Source organism: Pseudopipra pipra, chromosome Z, assembly GCF_036250125.1.
Source record: "Pseudopipra pipra isolate bDixPip1 chromosome Z, bDixPip1.hap1, whole genome shotgun sequence".
Classification (NCBI taxonomy): Eukaryota; Metazoa; Chordata; class Aves; order Passeriformes; family Pipridae; genus Pseudopipra; species Pseudopipra pipra.
In genome coordinates, this window is record NC_087581.1 from 72,197,590 (window position 1) to 72,216,845 (window position 19,256).

The following is a 19,256-nucleotide window of genomic DNA, read 5'->3' on the forward strand; positions in this document are numbered from 1 at the left end:
TAACACCTGCATGTTCATAATACACTGAGCAATCCTTGCAGTAACACTGGAAGTGCAGATGCACAGAACTGTCCCCCATTCTGCTACTGAATAAGCAAACCAGAGGCAGGCTAAAAAGATGGACAAAGAAGGACAAAGTGGATGACTTCACTTTCATCATAAGGTGCACTTTAATCATGCTTTGTCTATTTTTCATCTTTGTTTTCCATATAAAAGGCAGCAAGAAGTTTCTCTAGTGAAACTAATGGAACATTCAGTCCAGTATTGCTGTGTGGGAATTAGCCCATCTCTGTCCAGAGGTTTTAATCAATCTTCCCTTGCTGAACAGACATTTGCACCTGCAAGAGACGATCATCTCTGCTGATCCAGCTCAACAGTTCACAGATCAAGGCTTCTCCCATTATTTGGGTCTTTGAATCAACTGGAAACAGTTTGGGAACATCTGACCAAAACTTTCTTCATTATATTTAATTATATGCTGCTCTATATTATCCTGGAATTCTTCAGAGGAAGAAAAAGGGCCAGAAAATGTCTAAGAGAACCGACATGTGCTAAATGAGCTTACAATAGCTTCATTAAATAAAAAACAAAAAACCACCAAAACCAATGTGCTTGTCAACATCAAATTTTAAGTTCCACATTAATCCATATAGCGGTTTTTAAACAAAAAAGTTTCTAGTTGATTTTCTTTCTAACGGCTAACATTTTATCTACACACATACCCTTAAGTCACTGTTTGGCAGAGCAAAACTAATTTTGAAAAGAAGAAAATAAATTTGCCCACTATTGCAATATTATGCACACCTTAGTATTAAAACAATAAAGACGCATATAATACATTTTTAAAGACTCGTTTTAGAACTCATCTGCTCTTCTCTCAAGCAGCACAGATATGCACAATCTCTTTTACTAATGAATGATTTGCCTGTGCTAACAGAAGACAGGGTTCAATTTCAGTATTATTTTGCCCTTCTACTATGCAATCATCATGAACAGCTACACGAAATTAGTTGAACGTCTTAAAAAAGAGTTATTATATACTTAGTAACAAATATTTAATTTCTTTTCACTATACTGCAACAATTCTTCTTATGACTTTATACAAACTATAACAGCACTCTAAAGTACAATGATTTTTTTTTAAAGCATCCCCTTAACAGGCAATGCAAAAATACTTACTTGTGTATGTTCTTACTGACTGATCATTTAATACTTACATGGCACTCCACATTTAAATAAATCTTACAAGACAAGACTTCTATAAAAATCTGAAGAAGAGATGACTTACTCAAAAAGTCATCACTTCCTTGCATCAGTTTATCCAAAGGTAAATTTTAACCCACTCGTAATTGTTCAGTCTCCTGCAAATTAGACAAGAACCTGCACAGACACCATGGTAACAAGTTGTCACAGGCTGCTGCAATTGGCTGAAGTCACATGCGTTTGCATCATGGCAAATATAGATCAGGTGAGCCTCTCAGCAGATCCTCAGAGGACTGAACACCTCTCCTACAAGGCCAGGTAGGGAAGAACTGGAGTTGTTCAGCCTGGAAAAGAGAAGGCTTTGGGATAACCTTACAGCAGCCTTCCAGTACCCAAAGGGGACCTACAAGGCTGCAGAAGGACTTTTCACCAAGGTGTGAAGTGACAGGACAAGGGGGAATGGCTTCCAAGTGAAAGAGGTTAGGTTTAGATTAGATATTGGCAGGAAATTCTCTATTCTGAAGGTGGTGAGGCACTGGAACAGACTGCCCAGAGAAGTTGAGGATACCCCACCCCTGGAAATGTTCAAGGTCAGGCTGAATGAGGCTTTGAACAACTTCGTTGAGTGGAAGGTGTCCCTGCCCATGGCTGAGGGGTTGAAACTAGATCATCCTCATGATCCCTTCCAATCCAAATCACTCTACAATTCTGCAACTTTCCTTACTGATAAGTAGCTATCTCCCCCTGAACACAAAAAAACATATGCACAAAAATAATAGCTGTCCAGGATATGACAGCAGCACCTTACTACTGTACAATCACTATGTTTTCTACCACTCTGTGGTAAATGCAAGTCAACTTCTAAGTCTTATAACGTAATTATTTTTTTCTTACTCATGCTCTTACAGATGGAGTTGACCCAAATAATTTATAAGAACTTTAAGCAAGTTTACTCAATTTGGTTTGCTAACATTTACAAAGTCAAGTCTCTGGAAACTAGAGAGGGAAATGTGTATTTGAAAAAGTCCAGCATTTCCCTGTTGTCTGTTTAAGTGTCTGCTCGTTGTGCATACTTAGGTCAGCCTTTCTTTGAAGACTAGCTTTAATTTCTATTGTGTTAGTCAAAGAAGCAGTGTTCCAAAGACAAAAGGATCACTAAAACATTCTGGAAGAGCAAGCCTAGGGCAAACATACCTAACCCTGCTGTTAGAAGGTAATGGAGTGGTAAGTTATTGCACTTAGCTAAGTCTGTTAGGTTCACTGATCACAGCAAATCAAACTCTTGGGTTTACATTTCTTTTGGAGGCTGGCTGATCTTTCTAAGTGTCATTTTAAGTGTACAACAACCAGTTCTCCACAATCCAGTAGTACTGAGTACACTGCCAAGATGCCACTGCAACACTACACTGAAACGGGGCTTAATAAAAATATTTTCCTAAGCCAAACTTAATTTGTGACATCAGATGGTTTTGCAAGACCAAGAATTTTGATGATATACGACTATTCTTGCCAGTTATGTCCAATTTCTGCAGCTCTTGACATAATCACTATTTGTCTTGAAGATGAGCTGTGGCAGTCCACCAGTTTGGATTAGAGGGCCAGAACACACCAAGTGTGTGTGAAAGTAAGCCAAGTAATTAATGCATCCATACTTAAAACTTGTGCTCCAGCAACCACCTGCAAGTTTTAAAAGCAAACAAACATATAAGGATTCAAAATTCTTCTTAGGACAAGGTATTGATTATTCACAGCACTGATTAGAAAGTCAAAATTTAATTGTTATGAACCCCAAAATAAGTAACCAATAAGGCTATTGACAAATAAGTAGCAATTCAGTTAAAAAAAACAAAACAAAACAAAAGGCAGGGCCACAAAATACTTAAAAGGGACTAGGTTAGAAAATGCAGTTACCCACATAAGCTCTATACACCACAAAAACTATGACAAGATGTACTATGAGTCAATTTTTTCATGGATTTGAGACACATGTACTTTCCCATAATCAACATCACAGTAAGTACAATCATAACAGTGTTTAATGAATTAGAGATATTAACTTGGGTCTCCACTGTACACAAACGCTGACTGACTATACTCTGATCAAAATGTAGTTCTCTTATTTCTTAAATCAGCTGGGAGTAGGAGGAGGAATTAGAGTGAAATTATTGGTAAGCTAAGGCCTCCTCTAGTCACAACAAAATAGACAACTCTGCTAGGAATTACTGCAATGAAGGAGCAAACAATACCATTCTGGCAAACTGAAGCATGATCACACTGATAAATACTAAGTTCATACTCAAAGCAGAGAAATTTCTAACTACACACCTGGTTTTAAGAAAAGCTTATAAACGGCATCAGACAATTCAAATCACTACTAATTTTCATCCTGTCTTTGCAACGAACAGAGGAAAAAAACCCCAACAAAACTGCAAAAAGGATTCAGGGAAAGTGATCTCTTGCCTTTAATCTGCAGTTTGAAAAAGGTGAGCAGCCAGTTACAAACTGAGTTTCTTACCCATTTCCTTCACCTTCAACCATTTCAGCTTATATTAAATCAGCTCTCAAATGCATTCACGTAACTGTTTACACTGGAAACGCAAATCACTAAAGTGAAAACACCTGCTGTTAAGAATGGCAGGTCTCTTGACATGGCTACCAGCTAATAATGCAAACTCAGTTTTTCCAGGTCAACTGCAGAATATTCACTCAATGTCTACAATGTTAATACAAATCTTAACCTAAAGAGATTATCACCTTTAAATGGTCAATAGCTGCAATAGATGTCAAAATTGTAATCTGCAGCAACACCAAGGCACTGAAAACAAACTTCAGCATTGTATTATGTGCTCTAGCTACTGCTAACTACACTGGTTTTTATAAATATGGAGGGTCAGTGAAAGAATACTACTTCAAACCAAAAAATGTTTCTTTAAAAGAACCGTACAGCTGTACAGAAATTACATCAGATATTTGCACTATTATTAATTTAGATACTGCAGTCAACACTGAAATCACCAGCAAGACCAACCACAGCTTATTAAACTGCCAATCATACATTTTTCTATAAGATGAGAACAACCAGCATTGTGACATTACACGGTATTTTCTTTGCTTGTGTACAGGTCTTTCAGAGTTTTGGTGGAACACACAATATGTCCTGCTTAAAGCATGTGTGTGTGTGTGTGTTGGGGACGAGAAAGAAAAGAAAACGGTGAGAGGAAAAAAATAAGCTCTGAAACCAGTGACTCTCCCTAAAAGCAGTGGAGGCATCAGAACAGACCAGTCCTCACGCTGCTGGTGCTTTTTAAAAAGCACAGAAGAAAACCACACAAAATACTAATTCTGAAACTAGTATGGTTCTGCATACTCATTAAACTAATGGGAATGGCGAATTGCTTCAAGTTGCTCTGAGAAGTTATTTACTGTGAAAAAATGGACTTTAACACAACATCTGCATGCGTTTGAGTATATGAAAACTTTTGCTCAGAAACAGCTGCCTTAAAACACTGTATTACTCTTGTTCTGTAGTTGCAGAAAGGTGACAAAAATGATGGCAAGAAGGAAGTCAGAACAGAGTGAGGACTACCTCTGAATAACTTGTTTTCTACCATGCCTTGCTTGATCCACAGTAAACATGTTTTCCTTTCTTCAACTCTGGTCATAAGCTCTATTCAAAAACATTGCTTTGGAATTACTCCACTGTGCATGCAGCACAAATGGAAATGAAATAAGTAAATTAATCATGATAGGACTTCAGAGCTAGAACTTGCAGCAACAGGTAGAGATAGTCTTTTTTTTTTTGGCTTCATAATCTTATTTTCTCTCCAGAAAGCTTTGTATTTCACCTGAACTAGATTCACCAACAAATATTTAACTGTATTTCCTGAGATTCTGCATCAGCCTAGGCACTGGTAATAACACCAACAATCCTCCCAAAAAACCCATACCCCTTTTCCCTTTCGGAAATGCACATACTTATTTGCAAAGAGGACTAAGTTGTCCTGTGGTGCTCCAAACAAGGTTGAGTCTATTTAACTGAGCGGCACAACAGGGGAGAAATGGAAATTTGCAAAGGGAAAAAATGTGGTACCTTCCAGCAAACAGGCTTGTAGAAGGCAGGATATCCTTCCCCATAAAAGCAGGTGAGGCCTTTGAGAAGCCTGTCCCACAGATAAGCAGAGCACACACAAGAACAACCATGCCTCCGCCTTTTATGCCTATGCCTGCTTCTTAATTGCACCCACCCAAATATAAAGTCCTCTAGAAATGTGGTTAGAGGCCTAAGTACGACTGAAAACTAAGATATTTATTCACACCATCACTTTTCCTGCTTCAATTAAAGTACACATAAGAAGAAATAAAAAAAAAAACCCTGCCTCAAACGAATCCACGCAAATTATGTTCTACAATCCTCTAGCCTAAAACTACCTGTAATGCAATGCCTACTGCACCCAGTTAGCCACCAAGATTACCACATTTGAACACATACTTTCCATCCACTGTTATGGCTGTTAATACAGCCACATATTCCTAGTGACATGAAGCAACATTAATCTGTCTCTATCTCCATACAAGCCACTGGGGTGTACACACAGGTGTAAATGAAGGCAGGAGTGAAATATCCCCCGCCCCCCCAACTTGAACAGGCAGGAAAGTCTGTTTGCCCTCTCTTATCTTGTGCCTGGCACCTAATTTAAGTATGCTTTACTGACAAAATGGAGGTGCAGAAGACAGAGATGTACTTTACCTGAGATCTGTGCCTGCAGTCCAGGGACTAAAAAGAGATTTCTATGCTTATTCACTCCTCCCTTCAGTAGCAGAGAGAGATGGCCCAGAGGCCAGCCATAAGAGCATCCAACAATCTGTGGTTTCCAAGAATATAAAAAATCTGCATATTCCTTAATCCTAAAAGCACTTAGGGTGAGACTCCTATGAAGTCGCATGAAAGGCAGAATCTACCATTAAGCTACTTTTGAACATATTCTTGTCAGAGGTTTTGGCCTATCACACCTCACAAAATCTCATCATCACATTTCATCTGTAGTTTCCTGGACAGCAAAACAGCTACTAAAGAATTCGTGGGTCATCTTTCACCATTAAAACAAAGAATTTCTGAGGGGGATTAGTGCAGAAAAAAAGTCATTACATCCATTTAACAAAGCTCTCTGCAACTGGAAAGTTTTGAGAAAGAAGTAAATTGATCTCTAACATGTTTGCCCCCATTGTGTTTTCACTGTGATGTTCAGATCATTGTCTAAAATATACATGGTTATGAGACAGGACAGGAAAGCAATTGTCCAGAATGAGACACAGCTAAATCTCTTCCAACTATAATTATATAGTTGAGTTACACAACCTACACATTTGAAGCATTATTTTTATTATTTTTTATCATTCCTAAAAAATTTAATAAAGACAGCCTAATCTGCAGACACTTTTACAGTGCACAGTTAAGACCAGAACTAAGTCACAGACATGCAGAAGAACAGACAGGATACTTCCCAGTCCATGCTAAATACTTAACCTTTGCCTACCAGAAGAAGCCTAGGCACTACACCGAATTTCAGCAAACAATATATTTGTCAAGGCATTTTGAAAAGTTTATCAATAGAACTTTGCAGAATTGTCACCAGGGAACTATTCTAGAATATGTCTTCTCCTACGCAACTCAGCTCACAAAACATTATATCTGAATGCTGGAAATTTCCTTATTTAAAAATCTCAAAAGAAATCACAAGATAATGCACTGAACTTAAGCTCCCTTGGTTCCACACACTAGGAAAGAATTTTGCAAGTGAAACTAATACTAAATTAGTTTTGTGGGGTTTATAAGCTCTATAGTCTTACCAAAAAGACTACAAAAACCTACTTGCAAGTGATTACAGTAACACTTATTCCGCAAGCAGATCTCGAAAAAATAATCAAAAAATATTTCAAAACACCCCAACCATCTTGCAATAACTGCAACATTTAAATATGGTTAGGTAATAGTTAGGACTAGTAGTCACTACAGGTAATCGCAGCTTTTTCTATACATTTCAGCATTTTGTGGAACCCTTACAATAGTCAAGTCTCCAAGTCAGTCAGTCATTCAAGACCTCACACAGCATAGATTTACAGCAGTTTCACAACATACATTACAGGAAAGAAACAGAAGAATGCAACCTGGATTTGCAGAACCAGACTCCACAACCTGGTAGTCAAATCCATTCACCTCCTGAATTCTGTATGACATCAGCAAACTCACATGTTACACTGCAACAGAAAATTAATTGCAACCACCACATGTTGAAAGCAGTTAGTTCCAATTAAATTATTTCACCACTGTTTGACGTGGATCAGTGATGAGGCCCCTTTGCCTCTGCAGTCAGCTGTTCATAGATAAATACACATCAGTTACCTGCACTGTTTCAAGGATCTCAATAGGTATTCATGTCTTAGAGATATGGGTGGAAGCAGTCCACACATTTATACAAGAGAAGCTACATTCCCCATTCTTTTAAGGCATGTGGGATGTAGACATCCAGATAACCTGTAGACATCCAGATACCTGGATAGCAAGTGGGACATTCTGATATACAGAAGTACTCATTACAAAAACCCATGTGAAGAAAGATCAGCATTTGCCTTCAGATCATAAAACGACTGAACTCTGAATGTGGTAAGAGAAGGAAAATGAGAAAAACAGCAAAAGAAAAAATTTTCTCACACTCATCATGAGAAACAAGCTATCTAAGCATACAACAGGAAATAACTTTCTCTCTTTTGGTTCAGCTTCAACGAATAGCTTCCGAAAATGGTTTTTAAACCTCTTTGTTGAATCAGTTTTAGGCACTGACAAAAACATGTTCTCATGCCACACCATCAAGATGTCAAGTTTGATATTTCTATTATCTGGGGAAAGAAAGGAAAGGAGATAAGCAAAACCAAAATGGAAGCATAAGAAGTTTACAGCAACAGGCTTCATTCTCAGAAAAAAATTTAAAACCGGTGTTTTGCTTCAGTAAATAGAATCCTACTAAAAATCTTTCATTTGTCAAACGTTAAGCAAATCATGCATTACATTAAAATGCACTCTAAAACAGCTCTTGCGTCAGCTAGATGTTTACAGCTCTGAAAATGTCAAAGAGTGCAGCCTGGCAATAGATAGCAAGGAAAGATACAGGGTAAGAAGTCAATGGAATACCTGGAAAAAATACAAAGAAAGTACTGAAGAGTAAGATCAATTACAAGTGTTTATTACCTTTAGGACTGTATCTTTTAAATGATAATTTTGTAAATACTTAGAACTAGACTGAGTCATTATATACTTCATAGAAGATGCTTTGAAAAGCATGCCTTCTTAAAAGAGATTTCTAGCTTCTTCCAGCAAGCTGATCGCTGCAACTGCTTTTCTTGCAGTCTTCTTTTTCCTCAGTCCCATTTGCCAATACGTAAAAGTAAACAGTTTTTGAAAAGAAGATTCTACTAGTATCAGGTTTTTTAATTTGGTTAAACATAGCCTAGCATTACTCACAATGGCAAAAACACTGGAGCGTCTTCACTTAGGCACAAAGATTTGGCAAGTTCTTCAACCATATGTGCTCCTCATGGGCCCACAATATTGATTTTTGACTAAATCAACACAAACAAGACAGAAAGAAAGATCTCCTAGGTGTCACAGAAAAGAACCCCATGGCAACCTAAAGATGCTATAGAAGCTGATGAAGTAGAGCCAAATTTTACAGAATAAAATTCACTTATAGCAAAACAACTACAACATACAAGAGTTAAACATGACTACTTTTAAGTGATCAATTATTTAAACAGATGTGTTGCGGATGGCCTATTTTTATTTTGTTTATTTTGCTCTTCAGCCTAAGAATTGGTTTAAGTAAGGCCTATAGTGAGGGAGGAGCTGAATACGTCAGTACAGTTCACATTTTCAGTAAGAGAGCAATAATTTCAAAATGTGGTGGCTATCATAATGAATGGCTAATTAACTACAAGTGGTAAGCTACTCTGGTGGCTTTACCAATACTGCCTTCAGGCTGCAAAATGTAAAAAGAAAAAAAAAGACCATAATGGACTGTTACAGGAATCTACCGAGGTTACAGACTTCTGCTCGGACTTTTCCATCTAGGAGTAGCACAGTTGGCTCAGGGCCCATGACGTAGATACACATTCCAAAATGATCCTGTAACTTGGATGACACCCCTTAAGTTTTACGTTGTTTTAAACTCTCTACGTATTACTTCCTCCTCATCTCTGGTTAATCAATGTTTGTTAATGGGGATGGAAAAAGCAGCGGAAAGAAGTATTAAGATATTATATTTAATTCCTATATTGCAGTATTCATTTCTATCTCAGTAAAAGCTGTGTGACTATGTCATATCAGTGCTTCTGCACTAGAAGTTTCTAAAGCAAAGCAGACAAAGAGGACATAGTTAGTTAGGACATTTACCACTTTCAGGCATGGCTATCCATGTGTATATGATTCAACAAAGACCACGTCTTTAAATATAATCTTTGAAAAATGGAACGTTTACTATGAATTACAGTAACATGTCTAGAAAGCAATATAAAGCATCACTGTCTTTTCACCTCTAGCATTCACCCTTAGGTTGCAATCTAGAAATTAAACTGTTTAATGGCAGATCACTTTAGATATGCTCAAACTACTTTCAAATGTTGTTTTGGTTTCACGTCATAAGAAGTAAAAAAAAAAAAAAACAACAAACCAAAAACCAACCAAACCAGATTCATCAAAACCAGAAGGGGGTGCTCTGAATAACTGAGGTGGGGGCTACTGAAAGGAGCATTTGCCTTGCACTAGTAGAGAGGTCAACAGCACAGTCTTGTTTTAGTTTGGGAGCTCACTTAAGTTCAGGATGCCATGCCTTTTTTACAATCAAAAAAAAAAGGAAAAAGAAAAATAAAACAAACAAACAAAAAAAACAGACTGAAAAGCAGGCCTGCTCCTTTTAGCATAAAGGAAATGCTTCGGTTCGTGCTATTGTCATCACAAGGGCAAATTAATCTATGACAGAAAACTAGCAACACAAAGACCTGGCAAGTGTTAATTCCAGTTTTGTATCCCATAATTTGCAATCTGTTCAAGATACTGACAAGGAGGTATAGGGAACGCAAAGAAATCCAAAAAGCCCATGCTACGGGTTTTACCTACACAATGCCTATTCTGACATAACTAGTTCAGGTCTTTTTAATGTGGCTGTGCCGAGTTGATCCCTTATAGCGAACTATGTCCCGAAATGAAAGAAACGGCCCTAGATCATTCCGCAAGTGTAACACAGTATTTCATCTCTGCCAGCACTCTGGTGCATCAACCTCCCCCCACCCAAAACGAGAAAAAGATACGCACGTTCCAATCGAGCCTCTCTCAGCAAGGCTCACCCAGTTCCCCCCTTCCTTCCCTCCCTTCCTCCCTCGCCCCAGGCCTTGCCAGCTTCCCAAATCACCGCTGGTTTTAGGCTTCACTCTGCTGTAAACGGCAAAACGAAAGGAGAAAGCTTCCAAAGCGAGGATCCTTACCCTTGAAATCCCGCCATGCGCGCAAATAAGGAGGGTGAATTGTTTTTCCTCCTTTTTTTTTTTTTTTTTGGATGTGCGATGAGGGGGGAGGGGGTAAGAAACAAAAGCCTGCACGGAGGAGCGGCTAAGCGGCGGAGACTGAGGGAGAAGGCGGAGAGCCTGCTGGAGGAGCAGGGCGAGCGTCAGCCATGTTGTGTGTGTGTGCGTGTGAGTGTGGGTCCAGTATTTACAAACCTGCAGCTGCAGCAGCGTTTGGAGCCTGGGAGAGAGAGAGAGACGGGAACGCGGGGAGGGAGAAGGAAGGGAGGGAGGGAGGAAAGGAGCGAGGGAGGAGGGGAAAGCGGCACGGCAGACAAAGGATGGCAGCAGCGCAGGGCGAGCGGGGCGCGCACACCCTCCCGCGGCTCCGCTCCCCCGCCGCCCTCACGGCCCCTCGTCCCGCGTTCCCGCCTCCACCTCCCCCGGGGGCCGCTTATCCGCCGGCAGCCCCTGGCGGGCCCCAGCCCCGGCCCGCACACAATAGCTCCGCAGCGGGGAAAGGGGGAGGGCAGCGCTCCCCTCGGGGTGAATGCGACGCGGGGCCGTGCCGGGGGAGGGCGGCAGAGCCCCGGAGCCCAGAAAGGCGGGGGGGTTGCCAGGCAGCCGGGGCGCTTGCGGGGGAAGGGAGGGCACAGACGGCAACGCCAGACCGGGGCCCCCGCGGCCCCGATGCCGCCCGCGGCTTCCGGGCGGGGAGGGCGGGGGATGAACGATGGGAGCCCCGGGAGAGGAGAGGCGAGGCGCGGCCGGGCTGGGAGCGCCGGTCCCCCCACAGCGACTCCCTCCGGCTCTGCCCGGTACTGGGCCGGGCCAGGCCAAGGGCGGCGCGACGGGCTGCGCTCCCCCCGTCCCCTCCCTCGCCCCGCTCGCTCACCTGCCGGCGGGGCGGGCGCCCGGGGGGTGCGGGCGCTGCCGCTCGGCCCCTGCCCGGCCGGGGGCCGCTCAGCTCCTCGGCGGCGGCAGCGGCGGCGCGCGCGGCCGCTCCCCTCGCCTCGCTCGTCCCCCTCCGCCGCCGCTGCCTCCTGCTCGCCTCTGCCACATTTGGATCCCCCTCTCCCTACGCGAGCTCCGACGCCAGGATAGAGGCCTCCTCACCTTCCTGCCAAATAGTGAGCCGCCCGCATCTCGCCGTCACCCTCCACCCCCGCGCGGCCCCCCCCCCCCCCGCCGCCGCGCAGGCGCACTGCGCCGCCCCGACTGCGGCGAGCGCCGAGCGGCCCCGCCCGCGCCGGGCCCGCTGGGGCCGTGCCCGCCGCCTGAGGGGTCCTGCCGTCCGCACCTCGGAACGGCGCTCGGGGGCTGGTGTTTGCACAGAGTCGCGGAGTCACGGAATATCCCGAGTTAAAGGGACCCACGAGTGTCACCGCCAATCGGGAACAAAACGCCTTAGGGCCAGTGTACACGAAGGAGCGGGCGTTGCTCTATCGCAGCTCCCGGCGCACGGTGGGATGGCTCCGCCCGGCCTGTGTGCCGGGCTCAAGGTGATGCACTCGTGAAGTCACCGGAGACTGCGCAGTTCAGCTGAGAGGGTCTTTTGGGGGATCCTTCATGGACCCCAGGTGGTTGCTGAGCCTCTGAACTTCGGCCGACCCCGCACCGCGATCCTCCCGTGTGGGGCTGGGTTTAGCTCTGGTTATGTAATCTCTGAACAAACTGGACTGGACTGGTTTGACTCGTTACAGAGGCTGTTTCAGGAGCCCTCCAGGTTCCGCTCTCCGTTATTTCTTCCTGAGCTATGTACAGCACATGGATCATCGAGTCCCGCTCTCGGCGATGCCCCGTGTGCCTCAGAGCTGCCTCTTTTGCCTCATTGTCCAAATGCTCCTGAACCCAGGCAGGCTTGGTGCTGAAGAAGGAGCCCAGGAGTGTAGTGTGGGTGCCAGAAGGCCGACAAGCATTTCACCTGGGCAGGCAGAGTGTTTTGTAAACAATACAAGCGACAGCACGTTGCATGAAATCTTCTTCTCGTTTCAAGAGAGGCAACACCACTGGGATGGAGAAAAGAGTAGTTCCTTCAAAATGTAAAGGGTTCCTTTAAAGACATGTTCTCACCTATGCATTAGGGAAACAGAAAAAAGGAGGTGGGGGATCACTTCTCAAATCATGGGCTGTCCTGCAGTGCTACCAGCAAGCTGAGAGGCAGTACCTGAGGGGGCAGTTTATGGAAAACCTGCAAGTAGTCCAGATCTGTTCAGCAACTGACAAACCATAGATAATTGTCATCTTCAGAACCATTAGTGTTAAATGCCAAGACACCTAGGAGAGAAGTAGCAAGCTTCTTAACTCTCGTGGGGAGTTGGACTTGATGATCTCAGAGGTCCTTTCCAACCTGGCTGATTCTATGATTCTGAATATTAACCCATTGAACTTTTTGTTCCATGGGTTTCCCCCACACCTGAGGGATCAGCTCTGCGACCACCACTTCGATCAGTGGACATCTGCAACAATCAAGGCTCAGTGCTGCATTCACAGGTGGATCTACTCTTATCCTTTCCTTCTCTTTCCTTCTTTTCCTTATACGTTTTCTAAGGTGTTATTTTAATGCTTATATACTGCTATATTTAAAATAATAATAACAACCAAAATGACTACATACATGCTTTCCATTGCAATCAAATTGTTCTAAACTAAACCCTACATATATATATATATTTGCAAACACTGATTGTTCAATATCCACTCAATCTAATCCGCCCCAAGGGACCTATTAACAAGAACTTCAGTTACCCTCACCTTCTAGTGTGGCATGTTATAGTGAGTAACATCAATCTCTGTAGTAATTATTAAGGTAGCTTTGAAATTATTGATTTAACAAATAGTGCACTATGTACTTGCAACAAGTAGTTGCAATTCTAAATAAAGTCTTTTAGTCTAATAAAGTCTTTTAATCATTATCATCAATTAAAATAAATTATTTACCTCACATAAATCTATTTGATTTTCAGGGTTGTATTTAATCCTGCAGGACAAAGTCATATAAAGGTTCAATTACACCTATGCAATTCTTTAGACATAAGTTGTTGACTAAGTCTGGGACTAGGACTGGGACAAGACTCATCTCTGAGAAGGAGTTCAGGAAGCAAAGGAGCCTTTTATGACCCCTCTGTCTGTGTGGGGTGGTCTCTCTGATAAACTTTGTCTGAAGCTTCCATTCAGTCCATCACGTATAAGAACCAATTCCAGATACACTTCTTGAGTTCAGATGCATCTAAGTATCCAGGGAGCCAGATCACTGCTGGCGTCTACTGTTACCACCCCGACTCACAAGCCTTCCAGCTGAACCACAGGGTTGTCTCTCTGTTTATGGGATGTGGCTGCTTCTTGAATGAAATACTGTTTGATTGCAACCGGGCATTGTCCTGTTGATCCTGAAGTCATCAGACCAAGTGTGAAATCAACAAAGACTAATTTCTGGAGAGATACCTGCGTCCTAGGAGCGAGGGCTGCATTCAGTTCTGCACACACTGCTGACACTGTTTGTAGTGTCATTGTGTTGTTGGGGGCTGGGGTTAGGGAGGAGGAATTTAAAAGAGAAACTGTAACTGGGAAACTGGTAATCCTGGGCTGTGTCTGGGTGGTCGTAGTTGTTTTCTTCTCTTACGAACAATGGGAGAGCCATTACCTTGGAAAACACTCATAGACAGGATCCTCAGATGCTATCCATGCTTTCAAGAGCTACCCACTCTTCCAAGTTCTCTGTGGATACTGGAAATTGTCCACAGAAGGAGACAGCATTTTCATTCCTGGAAGGAGAAAGGCATAATCATGAATTCCCATTGCATGCCCATCAAAGGTGCTGTGATCTCCGAGGCATGGGAGACTGATCACTTGATTGAGAAGCATTTGAAATTAACTGCCCATCAAGGCCATGAGTTCTTTCTTCTGAATTGCCAAGAGCAACTGCCTGACTGTCTGTAGGCGTGGCAGTGCACAACAAACTCTGTAACCCTTGCAGCGTTGGATCTGACCTCCTGCCACAGCCAGACTGTGAATTTGTGGATTGCCAGAGCACGACCTTGGTGCCTGATGTCCGTTCAGGTTATCTGAGGTGGTGGAGGTGGTCATGTCTGTACAGAGAAACTCCAGAGTGTTCAGCTCTCTGACATCTAATTAGAAATTCATATGACATGGCAAAGTGTAAGCAACAGAGGCCCTCAGATGCTGACAAAAAGCAAAACCAAATACTACATTTTGTCCTGAATTTTCTTCTTTATGGGAGAGAGACAGCAGTATTTCTTGGAATTGAGGATGAGTAGTTCCTTCAGAAGGATTCCTTTAAAATTGTGGCCTTTTTTGTCATCTATGCAGCAGGGAAACAAAAAAAGAGAGTTGAGGAACATTCCAAAAATCCCTGCTGAAAAAAGCACAGGTTACAAGTTCTTGACACAGTCCTGATGGACATGCTGAACTGTCATTGGTGCTCCTAGCTTTCAGGTTCCATTAGGCTGGAAATCCTTCCATTAGAGCTTGGCATGACATAATGTGACTTTTTTTAATACAACAACATCAGACAAGAAACTTTAATGCATGACAACCCATAAAACACTCTTTATTTGGATTCCTGTACCTTAAGAGTCATGAAAAATTAGATTGGAGACAATCATATTGTGAACTCAGAATGCAACTTAGCTTAATTAATAATATCCTGCAAACTGTCTTCTAACTTAATCAGTGTTTTGGTTTTTTTTTTTGGTTTTTTTGTTTTTTTTTTTTAAAAAGTGATGTACAAAGACTTCTTAGAATTTTGAAATGCTTTAAGTGCTGCAGTTTCCCTGGGAGTAGTACGGCTGAAATCCCCCCCAAGCTTTGAAGGCAGTTGGAATGTATTGTGTAGGAACCAGGTTCCCTCCAGTTCCAGAAAAACTTTCTATTCTAACAATTTTCTTTTCCTAGGCTAAGAAGAACCAGCCTTAAGTACTGAAGAAACAGTGCTCTGTTGACTTGATGGTAGAATCAGAAGCCTCTTAACCCAAGTGGGAAAATCTTTGCTTGATGTGAATTTGAAGGAGGAATGACATCTTGCCTCCAGGCCTGATTTTCAATCAACATCTTTAAATGCTGGGATCAGCCAGCCTGTTGTTTAAATTCTTTTTAAGGTGCTAAGCAAGGAAACTTAATTTCTTTGTTAAAGTATATCAGTTACCCTTTAACAAAGTGGTGCCCTGGTAAATTTTTCTATTCCAAGAAAGTTTTTATAAGGCTGATGCAGAAGTTATTTAAAATTAAGGGAAACAGAGGCCACCTTCTAGCATGTTTACTGAATGCCATAGTTGCACTTATGTAATGTCCTGTCTACAGAAACCAAACACCTGTCTTTTAACAATTTAAGTAAAACAGCAATAAGCGTCAAATACTGGTGATCTACATTAAAACTTGCCTTTTTTAAAATTAATCTGTGCATACATCAGAAAGTGGTGAATGAAGCTCAGCTTTAAAGGGATTATCCAACTACTAATGAAATGAGACTCAAGATCTGTCAGAGGTGTCTACCTTCTGCTAACAGAGAGGGTGAATTCTGATCAGTGTATTTAATTTATCGGACCTGGCTTACAACGAATTTGCTTAGAATTGAAACATATGTAAAAAGTAAATGAAAAAAAATGTTTAAAATCATCTAAATCTTCGTTTTGAGCAAAATGCAAAACCTAACTGAGGTTTTAGAGGTTTGATGGGGAAGTCTTTGTGGCAAAATTAATTCTTTTTTCACAGCTCAGTCTCAATTCTATTAATAAAAGTCTTGATTTGTACCAGTGTAGTTAAAACCCTTTTATAAGTGAATGATCTATTACTATGTGTAAAGGAATGATAAACTACTGAAAGGAAAGAGTCTAATAAATGGGCCTAATAATAATGTGAGTCTAATAAATGAGAGAAGAGTCACAGATACTAACCCAACATTCTTTTGAAACAGATAAAAATTTCTGTCATGTGAGATGAGACCCTTCTTCAAATACTTGCTTTGGTCAGAGCAAGAGAGAATGCCAAATAGATTGTACTACTACTGCAGAAACTTAAACCCTTCTTCTCTCACTCCTCTATCTTCCCTCCCCACTTTCACACACACATACACAAAAGCAGTAGTTCTCAGCCTTTTGCTGGACAAAGTATAGCATTTTCCCCTTTATAATATCCATATAGGTAGAGGAAATCTCTATGACCAACAAGGAAGATACATGCTCCAAAATATACCTTTTCTTCATTATTTCCTTTATGTGGACTTTGAAACACATAATGATGAACAACTTATTTTGCTTTCAAATAAGATAGGAAGACTGTTTTTTCAAAGACTTAGTAGTGAGAGGAGAGGAAAAAATATGAAATACTATTCTAGTTTTAAGAAAGGCAAGTGTATTTCTATACAAGATGGAAAATACTATGTAGATAATCTTGTGTGATTTTTCTCCCAGTAGTGTTGGTTTAATTAGCAAATCTTACAACGTATTTTCAAGTTACATTATGAACATAATGCCTCATTCTGTTTCAGTTTTCCACAGTATTTGCATAACTTGTAGTTTGTATTTATTATTTTCCTTTGTTCGTTCACTTTTCATCTAATATCTCCATTACTTCTTTTTTTTTTTTCTTTTTTGCTTTAATTACAGTCATGTCACTTCCAGGTCACATGCATTTGCTAGTTCTTTTGCATGGGTTGTGTAAAAAGGAAATTGGGCCTTACTCTGCTCTGTGCTGATACTGGAATCTGTACAAAACTAGGCAAAATGATTTATGGTATTTTAGTGCTCTCAACTGTGATGGTCTAAGGATATTTACCCACTAAGCTTCTGGTAGGATGATGAACATGAGCAGAAATAGCAACCTGTGGACTATGAGGTGCATTTAAACTCAGACGTTAGTAGTTCCTTCATGAAACCAGCAACCATCTAAAAAAATATGCTTCATAAAAGCCTCAGTTACTTTACACCCACTGCATTTGCCACAGAACCTGAAAAGATATTCACAAAATAGGATTAACAAGAGGCAAATATAGTTTGAGAGGCTCAGCGCTTCTAGCACGGCAAGAAAAACTAAAAGAACGCCAACTATATAGAATGCAATGTGAAGTGATAACCCATACAGTTGTTTTATACCACTCTGCTTTGAAAATTCCATAAGAATTCATTAAATATATTGAAAGCAGGAACTTCATTTCTCCACAGGCCTGTGAGAGTCATCACAGTTGGGCCTCCTGGAGACCATATAACAAGTGGGACCAAATTGCATCAGAACAATGGACAGAAGACTTACCCACAGATCTTCACAACTATTTCAATTAATTACCTTCCACAGCTGAACCATCAAATATAAGAATTGTATCTATGCACCCAGCAGAACGTGATGCACTCCATTGCATCCATCATATGTCTTCATGGAAACAGTGTGATGCTACAGTGAGCAAACACTGCTCATCAGCATTGGACCAGTCAATGAAGGATGGAGACACCCATTTGCAAGTAGTAGTATTTTCACAAAATAACTGTCCTTTGCGCCTCAATATCTTTCTGGGGAGATTTAAAAAAAAAAAAAAAACCTTCAAAACCAAAACTGGGAGCAAACATTCACACAAGGGAACTAAAAATCCCTAACTGAATTTAATAAAAATACTGGCTTTTTTTTGTATAATTATAGAATTGTTTTGGTTGGAAAAGACCTTTAAGATCATCAAGTCTAACCATTTAACCCAGCATGGCCAAGTCCACCATTAAACCATGTCCCTCTGTGTCACATCTCTGCATCTCTTAGATGAATCCAGCCATAGTGATTCCACCACTTCTGTGGGCAGGTTGTTCCAGTGCTTAACTACCATTTTAGTGAAGGAATTTTTTGTAATATGTTTCTCTCTACATGCATAATCTAAAATTTCACTTCAAATGTTCACTACTGGCACTCACTTTTACTCTGTCCCTTCCTAATGTTTGCCGCGCTCTTAGTGCAGAGCACGGGTTTTTGCCTAGTTTTTTGATGTTGGTTTGTACAATTCAGTTAAATTTAGAGCAAGTGTTCTTAGCTTGACATGTGCTATTTGTTTGATTTCTCAAAAGATTTTAATCTGGTTTGATGTATCCCTCAACTGTCTGTTACAGGGTAGATGCAATAATAGAAATTCATACATGAATACCTGTTAGCGTTACTGTGACTGAACAGTAACACTAACTGTTGGCATAATTCTTGTGGGCATATGTGCCTAGATGAAGATTCTTAAGGCTTTCCGATGTGCCAGACTTAACTAGACTAATTCATGTAATGAAATTCTATAGTCTGCAGTCTAAAAATAATTGTTTTCAGTCTGTTTATGTTTATTAACATTATTGGAGCAGTCAGCCTGAGCACTCTTCCATAGTCTGGAGCCAACACAAAGCAGTTAGACAACATATATTTCTAGTACACAGTTAATCTGCAGAATAAAGAACGTATTGTAAATCTTGGTAAGATTTAAGAGAGCTCATTAACTTACAGAGGTTCTCAGTACCTATATGTTAAATCTT

The 19,256-nt window shown here is 41.2% G+C and overlaps 1 protein-coding gene across 3 annotated transcripts in view; it reads right to left on the reverse strand.

Moving 5' to 3' along the window:
* The window catches only part of SPIN1 (spindlin 1), a 44,704-nt gene extending 32,769 nt beyond the window's left edge, over positions 1–11,935 (reverse strand). Inside the window, exon 1 of one of the 3 annotated variants that reach the window (XM_064641750.1) lies at positions 11,869–11,935. The gene's annotated coding sequence lies outside the window, so the exon portion shown is untranslated. Of the gene's footprint in view, positions 1–10,734; positions 10,836–11,647; positions 11,751–11,868 lie in introns of those variants that run through there. The other 2 variants (XM_064641748.1, XM_064641749.1) reach the window with 2 other exon arrangements.
* Positions 11,936–19,256: the final 7,321 nt, after the last annotated feature.